General features: G+C 37.7%; 1 non-coding gene and 1 pseudogene across 1 annotated transcript; both read left to right on the top strand.

Annotated features, from left to right (window-relative positions):
* Positions 1–24,932, top strand: part of LOC125174425 (60S ribosomal protein L6-like) — a 57,123-nt pseudogene that overhangs the window by 4,035 nt on the left and 28,156 nt on the right.
* On the top strand, positions 16,595–16,701 carry LOC125175798 (U6 spliceosomal RNA). The gene has a single exon (XR_007155973.1). It is a non-coding gene; the product is annotated as a U6 spliceosomal RNA (small nuclear RNA).

Consider the following 24,932-nt stretch of genomic DNA (forward strand, 5'->3'; position numbering starts at 1 on the left):
GTCAAGTTAAGAGATATTGAGGTAAATAGAATGAAGATGGAAAAAGCCTATCTGAATCATCAGGAGTTTTAAAGTAGAATATAATTCCATCTCTGCAAAATGTATTAGGTTTCTGGTAAATTTAAAATCGTTATTTCCATAGACGAGCCCTATTCATACAATTAAAGGAGGTATCACACCATTAGATAAGCTCAATGTCAGCGATAGCTTCCCAATAATAGCATTTTAGAGTCATGGCACCCTAGAGTTATTCAGTGTGCCCACTGTGTACCAAAGAATGTTCTACTAGGATTGCTAAAAATAACTAGAAGAAAAAAGAGAAGAAGTGAAAATTAACATGTCTCTAACTTTCAGCTATCTGGAATTCTAAGCCATTTTCTAATGGAGTTAGTGAGAGGTTGCCAGGTGATGAGCTGCCTGCTGAAAGAGAACAGGAGACCATTGATTTCGTGATCATTATATACTCACACAATGCTTTATCCTTGTTACAATGCAAAGGACTTTGCAAATTTAGTTGTCTCATCACTTTTCCCAACATTCCCTTGAATGAGAAAATTTAAAAATTAAAAAAATATATATGGCATGACTCCTCCCTGACCTTTCCAAAATAACTCTGTATCTTAAGATGCTTCGAACATTATATTTTTACATCTAGTAATTTTTTTATTGTTAAAATATGTAGTAAATTTGCCATATAGCTTACTTATAGATGTACTTGCACTGGACTGTATCTATATTTTCTTGCTAGTTATTCACTATTTGAGAGTGCATTACCCAGGCTGCTGGTTCTCCAGGGTTGGCACCTCCTCTTTTTTCTCTGGCTGAAGGTTTTGGCCTCTCACCTGTCCAGCACTAGTGAGTGTGAGCAGGCAGGCTGAGATGATGAAAAATGCAAATTAGGGAACTCTGTTGTCTGTTAGGTAGCCATGCTGGCTAGAAAAATTTGGCTTATTTATGAATTTCCATCTTCTAAGCTGGCTTGTTCAACTCCTCATGAGGACTATTTACTGGCGCTCTCTCTTTCTCTCTCTTTTTTTTGGTAGGCCTAAAATGTCTAATCTTGACCCTAATTTTGGAGGTGCTATAGCTGCATGAACCACTGGGATCCTGTTGCCAGCTCTCATGTCTCTGGCTGGCCTGGTCTGTTGTGAGCCAAACTGGAGCAAGGCCTAGGGCAGGAGGAAATCCTTTCCTTGTTTACCTGATCAGGACCTGGTAGCACCAGGGCTGGCCGGTTCTTACTGGGAAAGTGAACAACTAAGGAGGAGGAGAAATAGGGGAGTGACATGTCAGAAAGTTCTGTTTTTCTTTCTACTGCAGTTTGTGGTTTGAAAACCAGTCTTGAGAGGCATCCAAACCCTCTGAGATGAAAACTCACATCATTTTGCATGTCCTGGTGATGGGGGAAGGGGTGGAGGGAGGCAGGGAATTAATATTTTGGATCAGTCAACTCCTTGCTTGTCCAGGTGTCTTTGGAAACCACCTCTTGTCAAAGGAAAGGAACAAATACAAAGAGAGAAAGTAGGGGGTGGGGGAGGGAGAAACAGAAACAGAGAAAGGCCTTTGCTGAGCCCATGCCTTTGTGCACCGCATTCAAACTGATTTGTACCCTTTGTAGTCTTAATTATTTGTGAGAGCGGGATAACAGGAGTACCCAGCTCACCCATTATTTCCTGCATAAAAAAAGGCACACAGAAGCCGCTGATCATTTTTGAATTAGCAAACATGATACTAAAAAAAAAAAAAGCATAAAAAAATTCATTAATACCATCAGGGATTAGGAGGCTGATTAAAGTGTAGCTGTTAGCGTATGCAAATGAGCGATAGGCATTTATCGGGGCCTGTGCAAGCTGTCTTGGAGCTGTAAAGCCCATGTATGTTTTTCAGCTGATTAAAATAGTTTTAAGTTCTGGAGAATTTTTTTTTTTTTTCTTGTAGGGAATTTTAAAAAGGGACCATCATCTCTGCTTTCCCTTTTGGCGAAATTTCTCTAAAGTATACTCCAACCATTCCACTTGACTGCACTCTCTCCTGCAGCCTCTTCTCTTTTGAGTGATGAGGATGCTGCATCCCAGTTACAGCAAAGCTGAGCTCTTTTCCATGCTTTCTTTTTAGGGGTTTTCCAGAACTCCTGTGACAGCCAGATGAGTCCCTTAGCAATGGCCCCAAGGGCTTACCAGGACTCTAGGTTCTTCCCCAAGATGACATCCCTCCTTCCCAGGTGAAAAGGTATTTGTTACCCGAGTGCTCCCATATAGGAGAGGAGTCTGTACTTGCTCACTCCAGAGTCTTGGTTATGTGAAGCCAGGAAGGTTGGAGTGAGTGAGAAGGTAAGGGCTGGGAGATTAGGACGGAGCTAAACTGACACAGACACTGAGAGTTGGGTGGTCCTGGCTGCCCTTGGCCTTGAGGCAAAAGCCTGTGACAAAAGGAAGCAGAGAGGGACTTCCCCACTTTGGGTCCAAATCCAAATCCCATTTGCAAGACTTTCTATTAGCATTGAAGAGAATTATTTTCACTTCCAGGACTACAGAGGACCACCCACTGACCAATGGCCTATGGATAATAGTCATAATTACTGTTGTTGTTTATTAAGCAGTGCTAGGCACTGTTTTAAACTCTTTTCTTTTTTTTTTTTTCAATATATGAAATTTATTGTCAAATTGGTTTCCATACAACACCCAGTGCTCATCCCAAAAGGTGCAGCCACTCTGGAAAGCAGTGTGGAGTTTCCTCAGAAAATTAAAAATAGACCTACCCTATGACCCAGCAATAGCACTGCTAGGAATTTACCCAAGAGACACAGGAGTACTGATGCATAGGGGCACTTGTACCCCAATGTTTATAGCAGCACTCTCAACAATAGCCAAATTATGGAAAGAGCCTAAATGTCCATCAACTGATGAATGGATAAAGAAATTGTGGTTTATATACACAATGGAGTGTTTTAAACTCTTTTCATGTTTGATCTCATTTGATCTCCATTATGAATATAGGAGGTAATAAGACAGCTCCCATCCTCAATAAAGAACAATATAAATCCAGAATTTTACGCCTTTTCATTGTCTATACTGCCAGCCTATTGGTTTAAGCCACTACCTTTCCTAATTTTGGTCATGCTGTATTTTTCCTAACTGGTTCCTTGCTTGTAATCTTGCTTCTCTCACCTGTCCAGTCTATTCCAAAGATAGCAGGCAGAGAGATGCTTTTATTACAGTCACATCATGTCATCTCCCACTCAAAATCTTCAGCAGTACTTTTATCCTATGGAGTAAAGGCCAAAGCCCTTTCTGTGGCCCACATGGCCACACAATGTACCCTCCTCTTGCCCTCACCTGTTTTCACTCCATCTCCCTTACTACACTCCAGCCATACTCGTTGCCTTGGGTTCCTCAAATGCTCCATTCCTATCTTGCTTGATGTTTTATTTCTCCCATAGCTCTTATTCTTCTAATATAGTTTACACTTATTATGTTTATTGTCTATTGAACCCAGCTAGACTATAAACTTCCTGAGGGAAGGGAGTTTGTCTATTTTCCTCATGAATGTATCCCCACATATCTAGACTAGGCATTTATTTTGAGCTTAATAGTTACTTGTTTATTAAAGGAATTCCAAAGTAATTTGTAACAGGTCTCATAAAAATAAAATATATGGTGAAAGCCTCAAGAGGCCAGGGACCATGTCTGTCTTGATTATCACACTATCGCTAGCACTTAGCCCATGATAGACAATAAATAAATATTCACTTAGTAAATAAATAATTGTGATGAAAGTTGGCAAACAATATTTCTCTGCAAAAATATCCATCTATTTTTCAGTTCTGGTAGCACTTTTAAAAATAAATAAGCTCAGGGGCACCCGGGTAGCTCAGTACTTTGAGTGTCTGACTTTGGCTCAGGTCATGATATCACTGTTTGTGAGTTCGAGCCTTGCTTTGGGCTCTGTGCTGACAGCTCAGAGCCTGGAGCCTACTTCAGATTCTGTCTCTCTGCCCTTCCCCTGCTTGTGCTCTCCTTCTCTCTCAAATAGAAAATAAAACATAAGAAAATAAATAAGCTCAGGCAGTTATATGTAAATAATGATTCTTTTTAGATCCAAATATTTATTTATTAAAAATATTTTATTTTGTTTATTTTTAGTTTGGCAAAGCCATGTTTTCCCTGGGAAAGTGTTTTCATTCTCTAGTTTGAGCTGAACCAGAACCACCTGAGTCCCTTTGGGATGGGTAGTCTCCAAGATTCAAAGTTTTATGAGAAACAAAAATCAGAATAAATGCCAGTCCCATACTCTGTGTAGGGCCCTGACCCCAAGCCTGAGGTTCTGAGAGGGGTAGCTTCTTGGTTTTGCCACCTCCCAAACCCATCTTCCTGTCTTCTCAGGAGCTTCTGAAGTCCAGGAAAAGGACTTCCCTGGCTCAGTGGGCCATGGCCCAGGAATAAGCTGGCTAGCAGATGGCAACAAACTAGAGCTTGTGGAAACATCAAATGAAGGAGCTGATTTATTGAGCATTAACTTGTTGCCTAATAGTAGCTGTGGGGGTGAGGAATGGCAGAGCAGATGGAAGAAACAGAATGATTTTAAGAGTCTTTGGCCTTAAGGGTTTAAAATGCTAAAATGTTAGTGAATTCAGGCAAACTCATGGGACACCTGAGCCAATGTGGGACCTAGTCCAAGGAGAGGGAGGGGAGTCAGTAAAGGTCTAGGAAGTGCCCTTTAAGGAAAGGATAGATTAAAGCCTGTGTTGGGGAACCATTGCACAGAGCAGGAAAGGGGAGAGAAGAATGATAGTAAGATGATTAGTGTGTTGGAGTGGAGACTAAAGATCAAGTTAGAAAGGTAAATGAAAATCCTTTTGTGGAGTACTTGAACATCATGCTAAGTGTTGCAGGGTTTGCTCTATGGGTAATAGGAAGCTCCTGGAGTAGGGTCAGGACAAAAGTGAGGAGAGGAGGCATCTGCCTCAGGTGCAAAATTTAAGAGGGTAGAAAAAAGTCCATAATCAGGATAAATAATACCTTACTAAAATATGTTAAAAACTCAATTTGACAAACTAGAGCCATGCTTTTTGTAAATAAAGTTTTACCCAAAAGAGTTGGAGTTGAGGAATAACATGTTGAAAGGTTTCTATTTTGGAAGGTTGATCTGGTGGTGGAGAGCTCATCTGGCAAGCCTGGTTTGAGACCAGATCCTGCCTCTGCCTCAGTGGCAGGAGAAGTAGCAGATACTAGGGCTGGGACAGCAAGTGGTCCAGGAAATGCCCCTCATCCTGCTCTCAGCCTATCTTGCTGTTTTTTCCCCTTATCTTTCTGGCTTCTGTTTTCTGCTATTAACTATTCCCCGGGGATGCTGAGACTATCAGAATCTAGTGGGAGATAAGGGTATGTAAACTGTTATCCAAGTCAGAACAAAATAAGGGCTGTAAGAGACATATAAAATAATGTAGAAGGGTTGGTTGATTCCAACTGTAATGGTTCTGGAAGGTGGTGGCACCTAAACTAGGCTTTGAATCATGATCTGATTATGGTTTAAATTCTAGCTCTGTCATTTGCTGGCTGTGTTACCTTAGGTAGGTCCTTTGACTTTTTTGGGCCTCATTTTTCATATCTGTAAAATAGGGATAATAATAATAATATTTTTCTCACAGGGTTGTCATGAGGTTTACTTGAAATATTTTAGTATGGTGCTATTGCATATTGTTATTATTAATATTTCACAGTTCAGTCACAACATAGTCCATTTCTAAAATAAAAGGTGGTTCTGTGAGTGAAGATAGCACTTTAAACTTTATTTTTCTTGAATGAAGTGTAGCCATTTTCAGGTAGCAGAAAGGTCTGGGTAAAAGCCAGAGTGATTCCTAATGTCAGATTTTCCAATTTGACTAAATTAATAAATAAATCAACTATTACATGCTTATTGAATATCAGTTATTTGTAAACTAGGTATTGTGGCTGGCCCTGAGAAATACAAGATATAGTCTCTGACCCCAGTGAACCTAAAATCTGGTAGGTAAGACTTGATATAATGGATATCCATTGTTTTTCAGCTTGATATCCATTTTTTTTTTCATAGTAACAGTATCTGGATTTTTTGGTGGGAAGCCACCATATCCTCCTCCTCTCTGTCCAAGACATTGTGTATTGTATTAAAACCAATCTCAGGGGTTGCCTGGCTGGCTCAGTTAGTAGAGCGTGCAACTCTTGATCTCTTGGTTGTGAGTTCTAGCCCCACTTTGGGTGTAGAGATATCTTAAAAAATATAAAATTTTGAAAAAAAAAAAAAAGAACCAATCTCAGTCCAAGTCCTGGATAGACCTTTGGCCCAGCCTCAGCTAATCAGTGCATTGCCTTTGCTTGGCCACCATGATTGGTTCACGGATGGGCACATGACCCAATCGGAGCCAAGGAGACTCAATTAGACTTTTGCTGCCCTGCTGTTTTTCCCACTTGATTTAAACCCAACAGGAAGTAAGGTTGAAACTGAACTAAGCATCTTGCCACTATAGAGAAAAGCCATTCTAAAAATGGGACCCAATTGCAGAGCCATGAGAAAGTAAGAGAGAAAATATCCTACTGGTTATTTGAGCCACAGAACCAAACCATATTTGAACTCAGATATTTTTCAGTTATTGGGCCAACAAATTCCCTTCTTACTTAAGCCAATTTGGGTTCAGTGTTCTGTTCCTTGTGACACCAAAAGCATAGTGCAGGTAACTGATGCAGGTAATGTTATATTATGAAAAGACTTATTAGCAAAAAATAAACAACTCCCCTTTTCCTCCCCAAACAAAACACTGATAAATAACAAACAGAAATCTATCATTGTTGGCACATGGGAGCCAAGTAAGTGGTTGGTCATATAAGGCTTATACAAGCTCTCAAGGGCCATTTCTTACCAATGGGAGGGGCACTCATCCAGACAGTCTAGAGTAATGCACAATACAACATAATATAACATTGGCTTAAAACAGAGATGGCAAAACTTTGCAATAAGTTTTGCCCACCCACCACCACTCCCTGACTTCTCTTTTCTATATGTGTCCTATTCCCAATTCTTTCAGCATATGTTGTTTGACACAAGCCTCATTTATAACTCTCTAGTGTTCTTCAGCACACTACACAGGAAAAGCAAAAGGCCTTGTAAAATATATACTCCACCTCTTTGACTTGCTCCCAATAAGGAGACTTCTGATTCTATTCAGTAAAAATCCTGAATTTTTAATTCTTACTAGAGGCAAAATATAGCCATTTGCCTATGACTAACTTACATTTACAAGATATCAATATATCACATTGAGAAGCCTTATGAAGTACTTCCTATACCTCATCTTCATTTTCAGATTGTCCACACAGGTTTGTGTTAATTTTATCCTCTTTTCAAATCAAAGATAATGGTGGTACTGTGTTTAATTAGTGGATCTCTATTTCCTGCTTATATGCCTGGATGTTATCTATTGGTCACAATTTAGGGAACTAAATACCAGAAAAACACATTTCTCTATCACTATTCTTATGGACCATACCTTGTTATTACCACTGATTAGCTGTGTTGAGTCTGAATGGTCAAATCTCTTGTTTGCATTCTTATTTATCTCCTTTTAGAGATTGTCTGCATTATACAAATTGCATTTTTGAGCAAGAGTATAGTAGGTGCAGGCTGAAATTACTGGATCTGGGAAAATAACTGATGGCAAATACCTTTTCTGATAATAGTGCTCAGTCAACACATTGGTACAACTGAACCTAGCATCATGCCAGAGCATCCTCTTTGAAAATTGAATGAATTTTTGTTTATGGTAAACTTATTGTCTTTTTGTCAATACTCACCTACAGCAGGTGAATTTGAACCTGGTTTTGGTCTTAAAATTTCAAGAGAAACTATAATGAATGTTTTGTCAAGATATTTGACATCAGTTCCCTTCCTTGTGCCAATAATTCCATCCCTATAGCTACAAAACACTTGCTAAAAAGATGTGTTATTTGTATCATGCATACAGTGCCTAACAGGAGACACACAAGGATGTGAACAAGAGATTTGGTTGTTCTGACCCAGCACAACTAGTGAAGCCTGCTTTGCCTGAGGTGAAGACTGAGGCTCCCACATTTGCTGGTCATGACAAATTGAAATGAGAGAACCTGTCCTTTGTGTCCAATTCAGTGGCATAGATTAAGACCTAGCCATAAACCAGCACTGGTTTCTGCTCCTGATGACACCATTATAATTTTTAAACTTATCATTTATTCATTAATGCAGCCCCAGAGCTTATGGGTTTGTTGACAGAACATAAATACAAACATAAAAATAAATCGCAATCAAAGTCCTTTAGAGCTGCCTGGGACTTCAAGGTCAACTGGTCCAATCCCCTGTTGCAGTGATGTAGTCATCAGATTCTTTACCTCTATCCTCTAGTCTTCATTTCTAAAGTCTCCTCTAAGATGAAACGCCTCCATGAGAGGCTCACTAGATTTTGTTCTTTTATCTGGCCCAAGAGATATTGGTTCTTAAGTTTGCCTTAGGTTTAAGTTAAGTAATTTTACTTAATTAAAGTTAAGTTGCCTTAAGTTTTTCACACCTCAGCTGAGACCTCTCTGTTGCAGGCTGTGGGGCATGTCTCCCTATGGACTTCACACCCTCTAGTATTCTCAGGCCCAGGTTGAATATGAGGACTTTTCTTCAGCTCTCTTCCAAAGTTGAATTTGCTAGTTCTCTGGTCATTGATGTCACCTAGTTGGGCACCTTTTCCAAAACATCCATGCTTACCTTTAATTGATATGTGGTGAGGGACAAAATAATAGCATATTGTTGTATCAAATAGCAAGATAAAAATCCTTTCATACATACATACCCTAACACACATACACATGTACACACTCCTTCAAGTTACATGACCTCACACAAGTAACAACTTCTCTGGGATCCAGTTATTTTCTGCAAAGTGATGGTCAGACTAGATGATATCTATGAACTTTTCATGGATCTGTTCTGATAGATGAAGACTAAACACTTATATTCTCAAAGTGAATATAGAAAGTAATTGTACTCAGATATTCCCTCACAAATCAAACCATTTGAATAGAATGGAAGAAAAAAGGTTTGTTATAAATCTCTTTCCTAGAAGCAATTTGCCTGTGTGGAGTATGCACCTGATTTCCACTCTTTTAGGAAGCCTTACTTGTAGGCCTTGGATGTACTTAATTGATAGAATAAAAGCTCTTGATGAGCTGGATAGCATGTTAATGAATGGTCTACTTTAAGTACTTTAGAACTGAAGCTTGCTTTTAGTTCCTGCTCCAATGTTATTTTTGATGCAATTTATTTACCTTTGCCTATTTTTCTACCTGTAAATAGGGATCACGTGCTACTTTACAGGAAGTTTGTAAACCAAATGAAGTCTCGGATTTGAATTCCACCACATGTATAGTTCAGAAAGTTTTGTAGGTCACAGCTTTTTATGTGCATGTAGATACTCTGAACTAGATTGCATTCTCTTGAGAATAGTAGTTGAGGCCAGCATTCCCCTCTGACCTTTACCTTAGCATACAGTAGGATTCAGTAAGGCTTGGTGAGTGGTTAACAGTATGCCAGAAACTCATGGGCTAGATCAAGGCATTCACCCTTTTCCAGTATCAACCAAGAAAGAAGGAAGGAAGGAAGGAAGGAAGGAAAGAAAGAAAGAAGAAAGAGGGAGGCAGGAAGGAAAGGAAAGGAAGATTTCTGATAAGGAATTTTAGTTTTATCTCATTTTTAAAAATTTTTTTTTAACGTTTATTCATTTTTGAGACAGAGACAGAGCATGAATGGGGGAAGGTCGGAGAGAGAGAGGGAGACACAGAATCTGAAACAGGCTCCAGGCTCTGAGCTGTCAGCACAGAGCCCGATGCGGGGCTGGAACTCATGGGCCACGAGAACATGACCTGAGCCGAAGTCAGACGCCCAACCGACTGAGCCACCCAGGCGTCCCAGTTTTATCTCATTTTTAACTCTGCCCCCCCTTTTGCTATCAACAATCCTGGTGAACAAACTTAACACTCTAAAGGGAGAGAAAAAGGGGAAACAAGATGGACAACCTCCAGAGTACCATGTATGAAGTATAAATGTAGCATTTGTTCTTCCAGCAAATTCGAAGATATGGTTTTCTAGCTAGTTAAATTTTATGACTATAAAACACGAATAAAGTTTTAGGTGAAAAGTGAGCAATAAGATTATGGAAGATGCTTACAACATTATTTTCATTGTTCAAAAACACCAAAATCAACCTAAGCTAACATGTCTTGCTGATGTCCCTAAAATATTCCATCTTTGGACAGAACCATTAACTATTTTTAAAAAGCCAATAATCAATAAGTCTTAATTTGTTGAACTGACATTTGTGCAGGTTTCATCTAGATGAAATTAATTAGAAAGAAAATGGTTTCTCAGCGTTTGGCGAGAGGAAACGAGTCCGTGGCAAGATAAGTTTGACCCTGTGTCGTGGAAACATTTTAATGAGGTTAAGCCTCAGCGTATTTGGATCTGGCTGCTTGTTGAGTGTGCACTGACATTTCTAATGGGCTACTAGAGGCTTCTGAAATGGGCCAATGACTTTGAAGGCATTTTGTGGGTCACTGAAGTTCTAGGTAGATAGATTGTAATGAGACTGAATAAAATGTATATAGTTTGTGAAATGAACATCTGGGAGAAAGAACTGTGAAGAACAATCTCACCAAGAACACAGCACCCCTCCCTCCACATTTCTCAGCTGATATACTTTATATCTGAGAACACCCTTAATTGAAGTGAAGTCAGATCCTAATTTGCTGGCACCAAAGGACACCATTCCTGTTTAAGGGTCCTCTGCCCAGCCCTGCCTATGCCATTCACCAGGGAAAACCGGGTTCTGAGAAGAGTAGGGAAGAGATATTCATCCCACAGCTCTCAGGGGATAGCACTTGCTTTAATTGCTTTAGGAACCCTTTGCATCAATGAGACTAATGGAATTAGACAAGGAAAATACTAGCAAGACTTGATCAAATACATTGGATTTCCCCCTTGGCATATAATTAGGTTAAGAGGAGTGATTTAGAGTAAACCCAAGGTGCTGGCTCATCATTAACCTAAGTCTCCAGGGTAGACCATAAGGGCCTGGATGCTGAGGTTTTTAGCTTTGTGGTTACACGTCACTTGGAAGAAATGCTATGCAACCTGGTAGGTCAGTTTGCTCAGGCCTACTGCCTTCAGAGGGGTGGTAGAGAATGAACTTGGAGGATCCCTGATCTCAACATGAGATCATCCTTTCTAATGTGGGGCTCTTTTCTCCTCCTCATGTGTCTTTGCTTTCCCTTTTGGGCAGATTTAGAAGGACACTTTCTGTTGGGCAAGGGCTCTCCCAGCAGTTAGAACATGACAGCAGTCAAGTGAACAAGGAGGAGACAAGAAGACTAAAAAAAAAAAAAAAGAGTCATGGCCAAAAATATGTTTGTTTATGAGAGAATATGAGGTTTATGTGAAGCTTTAGAACATGAGCACAACCTAAAAGAGGTTGTGGGCATCAGTAGGGTGTGTACTGCCTTTGCGTTCCTAATTTAGAATGATAACAGTAATGAGAGCAGACATCTATTTTGCAATTACTGTATGCCCTGTACTGTGCTAAGCGTTTTATAGGCACTATTTTCTTTAATGCTCACAGCAACCCCACAAGATACTTTACAGAAAAGGAACTAAGGCACAGAGAGTTTAAGGAATTTACAGAAGGTCACAGCGTTGGCAAGTGGATGAAGCCAGTCTGACTACTATTTTGCTCACCAATTACATCTGCTGTGAGTCATCCAAGTTGGCCTCACTGCTAGAGAACATCTTTCTGGGGGTAGAGTATTAAAGGAATAAATAATGGGTTCCTAGAGGGAATGGTAGGTAAGATTGAGTCAGAAAGTTAGAAAAAGTCCTTAAACATGAAGGGAAATCAACATTAATAGTGGTGACACATGACACCATGGAGAAAGGAGAATTTCTGCATCATTAGAGCTACACAAGTGTGAGATTGTCTTCACACAGAGGGTAAATCTGGCCCCTCCAACTAGACCCCTCCAGAGGCACATGGGGTGAGGTGACAGGAATCCAGATAATCTCCCAGGAAAGAGGAGTATCTTGTAGGTTGGGAGAAGAAGGAAGACAGTGACATGTGTAACCAAATATGGTTCAATCAGAGGTGGGCTGCCTTCTGGGACCATAAACCTAAAACACAGCAAAATAGACTATAAGACTGAAAACACACATTCACTACCAGCTCTGCTGATTTGCATACCTTCATTTGAAAATATTAATTTAGCCTCCACTGTGTGTCAGGAACTAGGGAGACAAAAGTAATTGAGGTAGCAACTTTGCCTTCAAGAAGCTCAAGTTTGAAAAGATATAAAAGCAAAAATCTCAGCAGGAGGAAACTTATGATTGATGCTATTATGATTTGACAAAAATGTCAAAGTTCAGACCTAGAAGAGGCAGAGGTCAGCCCTATGTGGGGTAGTGTTTGAAGTCCCTCAGAACATGTAATATTTATAAATAAAGACAAGCACTAGGTAGAAGTAGAGAAGAGGAGAAGTAGAGAAGAGTTGGGAAGAGAAAAGGAGAAATCGAGTCCTCTAAACGAATTTCAGTTTTGGGTAGGAAGTTGAAAATGTTGGGAGTAAAGGGAGAATTTTCTTCTTCCCTGTTAGTCTGTTAAAAGAGGCCATGGTCAGTGAAAAATAGATTATGGATGGTATTGAAGAAAAGGATTTGTCTTCCCAACCTACTTAAGAACTGAAGGATAATGACCACATACACATTCCCAGACTGTTTGATTAAAGACTCATACACTTGCTATAGAGCCTTTCAGCCAGAGTAGGAGAGAGAAACATCTAGATAAGCTTGAGAAGCTGGACACATGGGACAATGACGTGTATGATTTGTGAAGAAAAAGCATCATGGCTCACCTGAAAAAGTATATGATGGGGAATCAGATGTGGGTTTTAACTAAGGTTTTGCAATGAATTAGTTATGTGACCTTGGATAATTGACTTCCCCACTCTTGATCTCAGTTTCATTTCATTCTCTGTAAAATGAAGGGGTTGGGCTGGATGGCCATTAAGAGTCTTTGCTGTGACATATTCTAATTTTCTTTTATTCTAATTCTCTGTGAAGTGGGCCATGGATAACATAGCTTCCCAGGGTGTGGGCAAGAAGTTACACACAATAAACAATAGAATAGCATGCAGTGCCTGCACTATGTTGAATACATTGTTAATGAATTTATAAATGAATTCATGAACTGCTTAAATTGGAAATGAGCCCCTTGTTCTTGGAAGTATTTGAACAGAGGCTGGATTATCCCTGAAGAAAAGAGTTGAAGAGAAGTCTTCTCCTTTGGTTCTGGTGGCTTTTCTGGAGAGTTTTTCTCTTACATGTCAAGATAGAACTTAATATATACATTAATTGTGGAATTTTTCAAAGGTTCTTTCATGTCTCCCTCTTTTACTCTCTTCCTCTCATTGAGTTCTTCATCTCTTTCAGCAGTTTCTTAGTTGCAAACTTAAGACACAAGTCTTAAGTCTTTCACAAGTCTTTAACCCTGTGATACCCCCTCATGCTTTCTTGAAACCAGTGGGATGTTGAGCTGTTCCACGGAAACCAGACAACAGACCCAGCTTAGGAAAGAGCTGTTTGTTCCAGAAAACTACTTTAGGACACTCAAGTGTGCTTCTCTCAGCCAGGAGACATGAAGAGTCCCCAAAGTGGTGAGGTGGTGTGTGGAAGCCACGTGTATCTGCTTTTTTAAGAGGTTGCTTTTACCACATTTCCTAGTTTTATCAACAAAATCTGTACTCTGGGTTGCCTTTAGTTTCAAAGGGTCGTTTGGAGTTTGTGCCTCTACATAGTGTATGGAAAGAATAGCTTCCATCCGCCCGTGTGGGGCTGTTGCATTATTCTGCTGACTTTTTTTTTTTTCCCCTGGGCTTGCCTGGGTAATGTTCTTCCCTTACAAATTTCATCTCACTGCACTGTGCATCGAAACGACGCAGTTATGGAGCGCACAGGGAAAAAAATTATAATGCCATTAAAAGTTATCATAAATTTCAGATCAGCATCACTTCTAATCCGATACACAATTTTACTGCCTCTATAAAGTAGGTGATTTGCAGTGGTCTGAGGCGTCTCCTGGAGCGTTTTACTTCTTTTTAAATTAAACACACCAACTTTGTGCTGAATTCAGAGTGTGGACATAAAAAAGGGGGTAAAAAGGAGAGGGAAGGGACATCAGATGGGAATTGCAATTGAATCTTTATATATGCCATCTTGGCACTGTGGTACTAAATATAGTGCCAGGTAAATAGATGTGCTGAAATATTCAGAATAAAAAACAAATGTTCCAATAGCAGAAGCAGTGAGCCCCGAGAATGTTTCCACAGTGGGTGTGCTTAAAATAATAAAATACTGTTGTTTAAAACTACTCAATCCTAGAAAACCCTATGTTGTAAAAAAATATATAGTGCTGGTATATGTGTGAGGGGCTATGTATGCTGAACATATATATGTATATAAAAACTCCTAGGAAATTAAATAGAATATAAGGGGCTTGATTTTACTGGTTGGAAAGTTACACTGATTACTTCTTTGAGGTACATTAACTCTTTCTGAAAGCTTAGGCCATCAGAAGTTGTCATTTACTGAAAGGCTACTGAGTATTTTAAAACGTAATGTTCTCAGTAAGGGCTGTCCATTAGCCTACCTATGTACAGATGTGTATACTTGTGCACATAGAGAGAGGTAGTGCACACCCAATGCTGGTACAAAAAAAAAAAAAAAAAAGAACTGCATTCATAAGGTTTCTGGTTGAAAGGATTTGATTGAATTGTGACATTATTTTTCCCCGACACTTAAAGGCAGTTGGTCATATTTAGGTACTGAAAAATATATGTTTTCTAAGTGTCTACTTTATTCAGTATTCTGAGATAAATACCAAAGATACAAAGAAGAAAAACTGCATAGGTATACCCTCAAGAAGCTCACAGTCTAGAAAGGGGAATTTATGGGAATTAAACTTGGTTATAGTCGAGCGTTTCGATGTTATTATAGATGTAAATGCTCACTGGGAGTGCACCAAGAGAGGAAGACACATGTCTGCTATGATAAAATGCAATATGGCATCTTGTGTCTCTTTCAAATTGGGTATAAGCTCTCCAGTCCAAATGTTTTTTAACAATGTTAATTGACCAATTAACAAATAATATACCAAACAAATATATATTCAACTCTGGCTACTGTATGTTATTTATTTCCATGCCCCTAGAACTTAACACAGTGTCTGGAACAGCCAGAAATGAACTAAGCATATTTTGAATTAATGAAGCTGTGATACAAAGATGAGTAATAATACCCAGCATACAATACACTTTACATTTGAAAGGTATTCTTACTTACGTTATGATGTTTAATCCTCTACAATGAGGTACGTAGAGGATTAAAGTAAGTAAAGTTTATTTTTTAAAAGTAAGTAAAAATCGTTTTTACTTTATAAATGAAGAAACAGGTTCTTTGAGGAGTAATGATGTCCCTTAAATACATACCAGGCTGAACTGGATCCAGATCATGTTGCAAGTTCTGTCCTGGTTCTACACCAGCTGGGTTGTGATGCATACTCATAGATCTTGGCATGGATGAGTCATGTGTTAGGCTTCTGGGAGGGCTGTGATAAGATGTTGTGTTATAATGGCTGACTCCCAGTAGAACCAGAGGACCTGTACACAGTTGCCTATAAACTGTGGTGACTAATAATTGCTGTTGTAATGTCCTTTGGATTCACTGTGACAGATCGTATGGAAAGTAAGTTTTGAAAATGATGCAATGACTAGAATCAGTTAACAGTTTATGGGACATGTAATACCTATCAGCACATTATAGTCTCCTTCAATCCTCACTATAATCCTATAAGGTAGGTACTATGATTGTCATCCCTATTTTACAGATGAAGAAACCAAGGAAGAGAGGGATTAAGAAATTTGTCTAAGGTTACATAGGTGAACATTCTGGAGTCAGGATTCTAATTCAGACAGTCTAACTACAGAGTTTGTTGCCTGGAGGTAACAGGACATAATTTATTTATCTAGCTTGTGTTGATTGGGCTGGGTGTTCTCACTATTACTGGAGATAGTGTGCTAAGAGATAGTTGATGGAGGTGAAATGTAACTAACATAAGGAGCAGTCACCCTGTTGTGTGGAAATGAATGAATGAATGAAGTTGTTTCTAGATATATCACCAGAGAAGGATGTATTCCTGATCTCATGAAGGATAATCATATACACATTTCATAATATTTTGTATTTTGAAAACAGGTTATATTTGTACAACAGTGTTGGCAAAGTTGGGGCTCCTGATGTGAAATATAATCTATTGTGAACTCTAAATATCTATTAACTACCTAATTAATGCATTTAGTGAATTATCAAACATTTGTTAAGGGCCTACTAGTGTACTAGATACTCTGATAGGTGTTTATCATAGAACCATTGTCTTTAATTAAGTCAGACTATCTTACCTGAAACATACAGATGTTTAGCCTTTAAATGAAAATAAGTACCAAGAGTGCTCACTTCGGCAGCACATATACTAAAATTGGAACGATACAGAGAAGATTAGCATGGCCCCTGTGCAAGGATGACATGCAAATTCGTGAAGCTTCCATGTTTTAAAAAAGAAAAAGAAAGTAAGTACCAAGAAATTGGCGATTGCTCTTCATTCCCATGAATAATTGGGTGATACTTAGTTTTGACCTGTAGTTATGATTCTGTTTAAACACAAACTGGAACTGGTTGAATTTGGGACAGATGGTGAAGTCTTACATCTTGCCTAATTTGGGGGGTAGCTCTTAAAGGGGGTGAAGGCTTGACCATAGCATTTAGCTGGCTTCAGGGGAAGAAGAGCAGTCTCAGCTGTGGGACTATGTCCTGTGCCTGGCATCCTGGCATCTCCTTAGAGCCCTTGACACATACACATTTATCATTCATCTGAGGAAGGGTGGGACTTGTGACACCCTGAAGTCAAGAGCTTAAATAAAAGTACAATTGACAGTGATGAAATTAGGGCCAGGGAAATGACTTATCATTAACTAGTCATTAATTAATGAACTTATTAATTAATAATTCATTTCACTTTGTAATAGTTACTTTAAAATAGTTTTAAACAGCTTTCAGATACTTGGTGAGATGACCCAACTAAGCTTAGGGAATATGAGTAGAATTTTTAAAGTGGCATTTTAGTATCCAATTCAAATTAATGAAAACTTCAGTTACTAAAGGATATTACCGTCACTTCATAGTGGAGACCAGAAATTTTGTTGTATAAGAAAATCTCTATAACAGATTGAGTCAGTTAGAAAGGTATTTAGTTGCAAGTGAAAGAAAGTCAGACTTACAGTGATTTTAATAAATGGGATTTAAAAAATATATTTACATTTAACATAAATAGATGTCTCAGATGCCCAGAGATGGGTAGCTGATGGTTTTACTTCAATGTTTCAGTGAAAAAAAGACCTGGTGCTTGTATTTCAATTTAGTTTTCCCCTGGTTGCAATATGGCTTCACTAAGCCAGAACCTAGATTCCATTCAAAGATGGGAAAAGAGAGGTGGAAGCCAGCCACACTGTCTACTTTTATATAAAAGAGCAAAACTTTTCTGAAAAATCCCAGAAAACTGCAGTTTCATACCATTGTCCAAAGTTGTGTCATGTGGCTACAGCTAGCTGCAAAGCATGCTAGGAAAGTGAGCATTCATATGTCCCAGCCTTTGTGTAGAGTCAAGGGGAAAGGGGTTTGGGAATAGATATTGAGTCACTTAGCCTCCAGTGAGGCCTCCTAGATGCACTCATAAATCTTATTCCAAAAGCAGTTAATCTATATAATTAACATATTATCTCTAAAATATATTATGCAGAGTTTCAAACAAATCCAAAAGTAGAGACAATGATATAGTAAATCCTCATGAACCCATCACCCATCTTCAATAAATATTAACTCATGGCCAGTATTGTTTCATATATATCCTTACCATAAACATATCTCTGGATATTTTAAAGCAAATCCTAGACTTTTATCATTTTATCCGTAAGTATTTCAGTATATGTCTCCAATAGTTAAGGACTATTTTAAAAGAAAACAGCCATATTACCACTATCACTCTAAAATTAAATTAACAAAAATTCTTTAATATTGTCAAATATATAGTTAGTATTCACATTTTCCCAACTATCTTAGTTTTTGCAGCTTGTTTGAATCAATATATAATGTTTCATTTTCTCTATTATTTTCATGATTTTAGAAAAATTTTAAATTTATGTACTTAATAGTAGTGATTGTTTCTGATTGTAGACAAATGTTTATGCACTCAAGTATTTTGAAGTACTTATAAAAGTCAAAATCTATTATGGCAGCCTAAGGTTTGAATAACTGTACAAAAACAATCATATTCTAAAGAGTCTACTAGATTTTGAGTATTGCTTCCTAAAGTCTAGCTTGAGGGTTAAGAGATTGGAAAGTGGGTATATTTCTTTGGAGCAGCTTTGTGCATTGAGGTACCTTAGTCTATAAGCTGTAAGTAAACTTCCAAGTTTGGGAAAAACTTGAAGTATGTGTTCAGGTAGTATCACAGATCTAAATCCTGCTCAGTCTTGTAAGTTTGTTTATTGAAAATGAAGAGATAGGAGGGTGCTTGACTGGCTTAGTTGGTGAAGCATGAGACTCTTGATCTCAGGGTTGTGAGTTTGAGCCCCACATTGGGTGTAGAGATTACTTAAAAAATAAAATCATTAAAAAAATCAAGAGTTAGGAATGGCCTTTCTAAATATGAAGTCTTGAAGTCATAAATGAAGAGACTGATAAATTTGAGTACATAATAATAAAATACATGTATATGAATAGAAAGAAAGAAAACCTCAAAACATAAATAAGTTTAAAAGCAAATGAACAAATTAAGGGAAAATGTGCTACTCATATTATGAACAAAGGACAGTCATCAGGCAAGAGATGCTGCTGCTTGAACTGGGACTGTGTGGTAGGGGCAGAGAGAAGTGACTTGGCTTGGAGTATATTGCAGAAGTGGCTCCCACAGGACTTGCTGATGGGTTAGAGTTAAGACAGGAGGGGGAGAACAAATAAGGGATGAATTCTAGGAAAATTGTTGGAAAAAAGGCAATTCTCCAAATAAGAGAAAAGAAAATGTGAGAAGTAGTATGTTAACTGTTCCCCTATGAATGCCAGGAATATAAAACTTCAGTGAGTATACTGAAATAGCCATAGGTGATGGCCTTGCCATTCCAGATCATGGATGAATGGCTTTAGCCAAGAGGCAAAATCAGGTATGTGTTGTATAGGAAACAGTAGTTCTGGAGTTGGGAGGACCTATACAATGGTTCCAACTCTGCCCTTTACTTCCTATATGATCCTGAGCTAACTTGCCAACTCAAGGCCTCTGAGCCTCTATTTCCTCAGAGGTAGAATCAGTCTAATACCCTAATAATGAGTTTGTTTCACAGGGTAGGTATAGACTTTTGTTATGCTTCCTAATTATGTGACATTTATCTAGTGATTTATTTCAACTAACAATTTGGTTTTTAAAAGTTCTATATTTATAGAATTAGGATTACATGCCTAAAAATTATTGAATAAAAAGTTTTTTCTCTACCTTTCAAGAAAGCAGGACTCCTTAGAGGAACCATTTGTCAGGGATCTTGCATGATGATATGCTTCCATCTTTAATGTCAATTTTGATTATCTCAATGTCAGTGTTTTGTTAACTGGGAAAGACTAGGCACCATCGCTCAGTGGGAAATATCAGACCTCTCCCTATTAAAAATATATTTATTCAGGTTTAACTTAGATACAATATTTAAAGTTTACTGCACATATTTAAAAGTTTATAATTTGATAAGTTAGATATATGCATACACCTATGAAACCATCACAACAAGGAAAATAATGAATATATTCATTGCCCCCATAAGTTTCTTTCTGCCTCCTTGTAATTCCTACATTTCACTTCTTTCCATATCCCCCGCCCCCATCTCTAGTAAAGCATTGATCTTCTGTCCCTATAGTTTAGTTATATTATCTAGAATTTAATGTAAATGTAATCATATAGTATTTACTCCTTTATTATCTTGCTTCTTACACTTAGTATGATTATTTTGAGATCCATCGATGTTGTTAAATGTATTACTAGTTCATTTCATTGCTGAGTAATATTTCGTTGTGTGGATATATCAGAATGTATTTATCTCTTCATGTGCTAGTGGACATTTGGGTTGTTTCTAGTTTTTAGATATTAGGAATAAAGCTACTATGAACATTTAAATACAAGTGTTTGAATGGAAGTATGTTTATTTCTTTGTCTAGATCCATATTTCCATCTGGTGTTATTTTCCTTCAGTGTAAAGGATCTCTTTTAACTTTTTTTTTCTGCAATGCAGGTCTATTGGTGATCAGTTCTTTCAGCTTTTTCTCAAAACATCAATTTCTCCCCCACTTTTTCCTTTCATATCAACTATTTTTTTGTAAGATATTTTTGTTAGGTATAGAATTCTAGATTAATTTTTTCTCTAGTACTTTACAGATTGATTTGTCTTCTTGTATTATTTCTGATAAGAAACCTTCTGTCATCCTTATCTTAATCCTCTGTACAAGTCCTTTTTTCCTCTGGGTGTTTAAAAAAAGTTTTTTTAATGTTTACTTTTGAGAGAGAGAGAGAGAGAGACAGAGAGAGAGAGAGCACGCAAACAGGGGAGGGCCAGAGAGAGAGGGAGACGCAGAATCTGAAGCAGGCTCCAGGTTCCATGTGGTCAGCATAGAGCCCAATGCAGAGATCAAATTCACAAAGTGGGGCTTAAACTCATGAACTGTGAGATCATGACCTGAGCCAAAGTCAGACACTCAACTGATGGAGCCACCCAGGTGCTCCTTTCCTCTGGGTGTTTTGATGGCTTCTATTTATCACTGATTATCAGCAATTTTATTATGTATGCCTTGGTGTAGTTACCTTCATGGTTTTTTTTGTCCTTGGAGTCCTTAAGCTTTTGAGTCTGTGAATTTCCAGTTTTAATTAAATGTAGAAAATTTCAATCATTATTTATTTAAACATTTTTTTTCCTCACCTCCACCTTAGGGACTCCAATGACATGTATAAATAGGCTCTTGAATTTATTGTTCACTGCACTGATGCTGTTCTTTTATCATTATTATTATTGTTTTCTTTTTGTATTTAATTTGGGATAGTTTGTATTATGTCTAAGTCTACTATTTTTTTTCTTCTGCAATGTCTAATCTGCTGTTAATCCCTTCTTCTGTGTGTGTGTGTGTGTGTGTGTGTGTGTATGTGTGTGTGATTTTTATATTGAGGAATCTGATTTGGGACTTTAAAAAAATTCATCCATCTCTCTAGTTAAGTTTTTAAACATAGAAAATTGTTATAGTAATTGTTTTAATATACTAGATTGCTATCTGTAATATCTGTAACCAGTCTGAGTTAATATAGATGGACATTTCTCCTCATTGCAGTTGCATTTTCCTGCTTCTTTACATGCATGGTAATTTTTAAAGCTTATTTATTTACTTAGAGAGAGAGAGTGAGAAAGAGAGAGAGAGAGAGTAGGGGAGGGGTAGAGAGAGAGGGATATAGAGAATTCCAAGCAGTCAGTGCAGAGCCCAAAGTGGGGCTCAATTTCAAAAACCTTGAGATCATGATCTGAGCTGATATTAAGAGTCAGACACTTAACCAACTGAGCCACCCAGGTGCTCCGTGCGTGATAATTTTTGATCTGATTATAGACATCATGCATTTTTCTTTGCTGGATACTGGATATACTCTTAAATTTTTTTCTGGAATTCAGTTAAGTTACATGAAAACAGTTTGATGCTTTTGGGTCTTGTTTTAAAAATTTGTTGAGTGGAACCATATTTATGGGTGTTTTTCTGGACTCTATTCTGTTACATTGAACCATATTTATAGGTGTTTTTCTGGACTCTTTATTCTGTTACATTGATCCATATGTCTATCTTTTTGCCAATCTATGTTGTCTTGACTTCTATAGTTTTTAGCAAATCTTAAAATTGGCTAGTATGAGTCCTCCAAATGTATTATTCTTTTAAAAATTGTTTTAATTCTGCTGACTCCTTTGACTTTCTACATTTTAGAATCAGCTTGTCTATATCTACAAAGACTACTACTGGGATTTTGATTGGAATTATGTTAAATCTATAGATCAATTTGGGTAAGGATTGAAATCTTTACTATTTGAATCTTCCAATCCATGAACATGGTATGTCTCTCTATTTATTTTGGTCGTCTTTGATTACTTCCTTAGCACTGTACTCTTTTTCCTCTCCTTCTAGGACTTGGATGACATTTGTTATTATCTGTCAGGTCCTGAAGTTCTTTTAATTTTTTTAAATCTATTTTTTTCTTTATTTTCTGATTGGATTATTTCTATGGAACTGCCTCGATGTTTAGTGATCATTTTCTCTGTCATCTCCATTCTGCTCTTGAGTCTATACACTGAGTTTTAAATTTCACTTACATTATTTTTATATTCTAAAATTTCCATTTGTTTCTTTCTAATGTCTAATGTTTCTTTGCTGATACTTTTTATTTTCCCATTTGTTTTAAGATATTATTTTTTGAGCATTTAAAAAATTAGCTAACTTAAAGGTTTTGTCAGATAATTGTAACATCTGTGTCATTTTGGGGTTGGTATCTTTGATTGTCTTTTCCTGTGTGAGCTGATACTTTCCTTGTTTATCACATGCTGAGTAATTTTGCATTGTGTCCTGGGTGTTTTGATTACTATGAGACACAGTCTTTAAAGACTGTGAAGAATGTTGATATTTTTGTTTAGCAGGAAGTTCACTTGGTTGGGTTTAGGCTGCGAGTTTCAATCTGTCTTCTGTGAGCAGTGATTCCAATATCTGTTAAATTTTCAGAGCCTTGCCAGTAGTCTTTGGATTTGGCCAATGTGTGTGCCACCTAATGGTCAATCTGGAAGCTGAGTGATGATTTTTTGGTTAGTTTTCAAATTATTGGTAGCTATTTAGGATAAGACCCAAGCATAATCAAAGCTGAGCTCAAGAGTTTGTAAATAACTTTATGGGTTTGTGTCCCCAAGCTCCCCCTTCTTTGCCATCTTCTTTGTATTTTTGTTTTGTTTTGTTTTGTTTTCTGAGCCCCCCCTTTTCAGTATTCTATCCAGAAATCTAAAGGCATTAGCTACTCTACTTGCTGCCTCTGCTACTCCTCCTATGTCCAAAATAAAGTGACAAGGACAGGAGAGAAAGAGAGAGGTGTGTGTGAGAGAGAGAATGTGCAGTGACATTGGTGGAAAAAACTTAACCTCCCCTCAGGGTTTTGGCTCCTGAGGACTTCTGTTGCTGCTACTACTGTGGGTTTGTTTGGAGGCTGGGGGTGCTCAAGAATGGAGCAAAGGAAACTAATTGGTGTTTCTATACTGTATCTGAGCATTGGGAGTTCCATTTACCATTCTTGGAGCCAGAACTACTAAAGCCACTCCTGTGCATTCTCTGTATCTAGGTGTAAACTCATGGGTTTTGGGTTGTATTGAGATAAGGTTGGGAAATATTGGTGGGAAAAAAGGGTAACCTTACCATTGCTTCAGTGATACTTTGAAGTCTCTTCTTACTACTATTTAATTTTCAGTTTCCCGACAGTTTTATCATTTATTCTGTCCAGGTTTTAAAGCTGCATTCATTGGGACAGCAAGACAGTGTGTACCTACTTAATCTGACCCCAAACCAGAACTTCAGCCCTATTTTTATATGACCAGTTCCTATAATTTCTAAAGCACTTATAATTCTAATATTGTTTATCCCACCTCTGGCTTCAAAGTAGCACTTATTTTCTCCCTTTTTGTTGTTGTCTGTTTCCTCTACATTCTAAGAAAGCTTCCTGTTTTTCTCCTACATGAAAGATTTCATATTTTAAAACTAGTTCTACTTTTTTATTGTGTCAAAGGACGTTTTAGTGCTGTTAATTAATTTTTGGTCTCTTTTCAATAATTCCTCACCCCACCTATCTCCCTTTTGATCTCTTCCTGATTCACTTGTACCTCATGGGTTTCTGTTCCTGTTCTGTAGAGGGCGAATCTTCTTGTATCCAATTAAGAATGCAGAACAATTTTCTAGGAATGTATTCTAGGTCCTACAGGAAATCATTTTTATAGTCTCCTCTTACTTTGGATCTTCAGGATGCTTTTTTTTTTTTTTTTAAGCTTCCTCCTTTAACAAGGGAAGAATGTTTCAAATCTAGTGTTGTGGATAGATACAATACATAAATTCCAAGTGGCTTTTGTACTCCTCAAATTCTCTTCTTAAATCTGCACCAGAGGCAAGTTGATGTAGGTGTCTTCTGTTCAAGTTGCTAGTGCCCAGTGGGCTTTTATCCAGGGGTTGCCAGATATAGCAAATAAAAATACAGTATACCCAGTTAAATTTGAACTTCAAAAGTATAGGACATACTTTGATTAAAAATGATCTGAAATTCATTTTTTTATCCGAAATTCAAATTCAGCTGAATGACCTGTATATTTTTTGGCAACCACAATCCAGAGTGATTGGGCCAGAATGAAATAGCATCATTTCCCATTCCTTCTATTTATCTCCATAACAAGATGATCAGAGAGAATTCATGAAAAGCCACAATCTTCAGGTTGTTCCTGTCTCCTTCTTTTTAAGAGAGTAAAATCTCTATCGTATAACTTCAGAGCAGTTACAGGTGGTCCAATTTATGCTAACAAAAAAATAAGTATTAAACTTCATTCAATTGATCATGCTTACATTTTGTGGCCTTGATATCATTCTTAAAAGATCCTACTTTAAAATTGTATATTAGGCACAAATAAGAGCCATGTTTTTGGAAGAGTGTT

Source organism: Prionailurus viverrinus, chromosome C2 (genome assembly GCF_022837055.1).
Source record: "Prionailurus viverrinus isolate Anna chromosome C2, UM_Priviv_1.0, whole genome shotgun sequence".
NCBI classification, from domain to species: domain Eukaryota; kingdom Metazoa; phylum Chordata; class Mammalia; order Carnivora; family Felidae; genus Prionailurus; species Prionailurus viverrinus.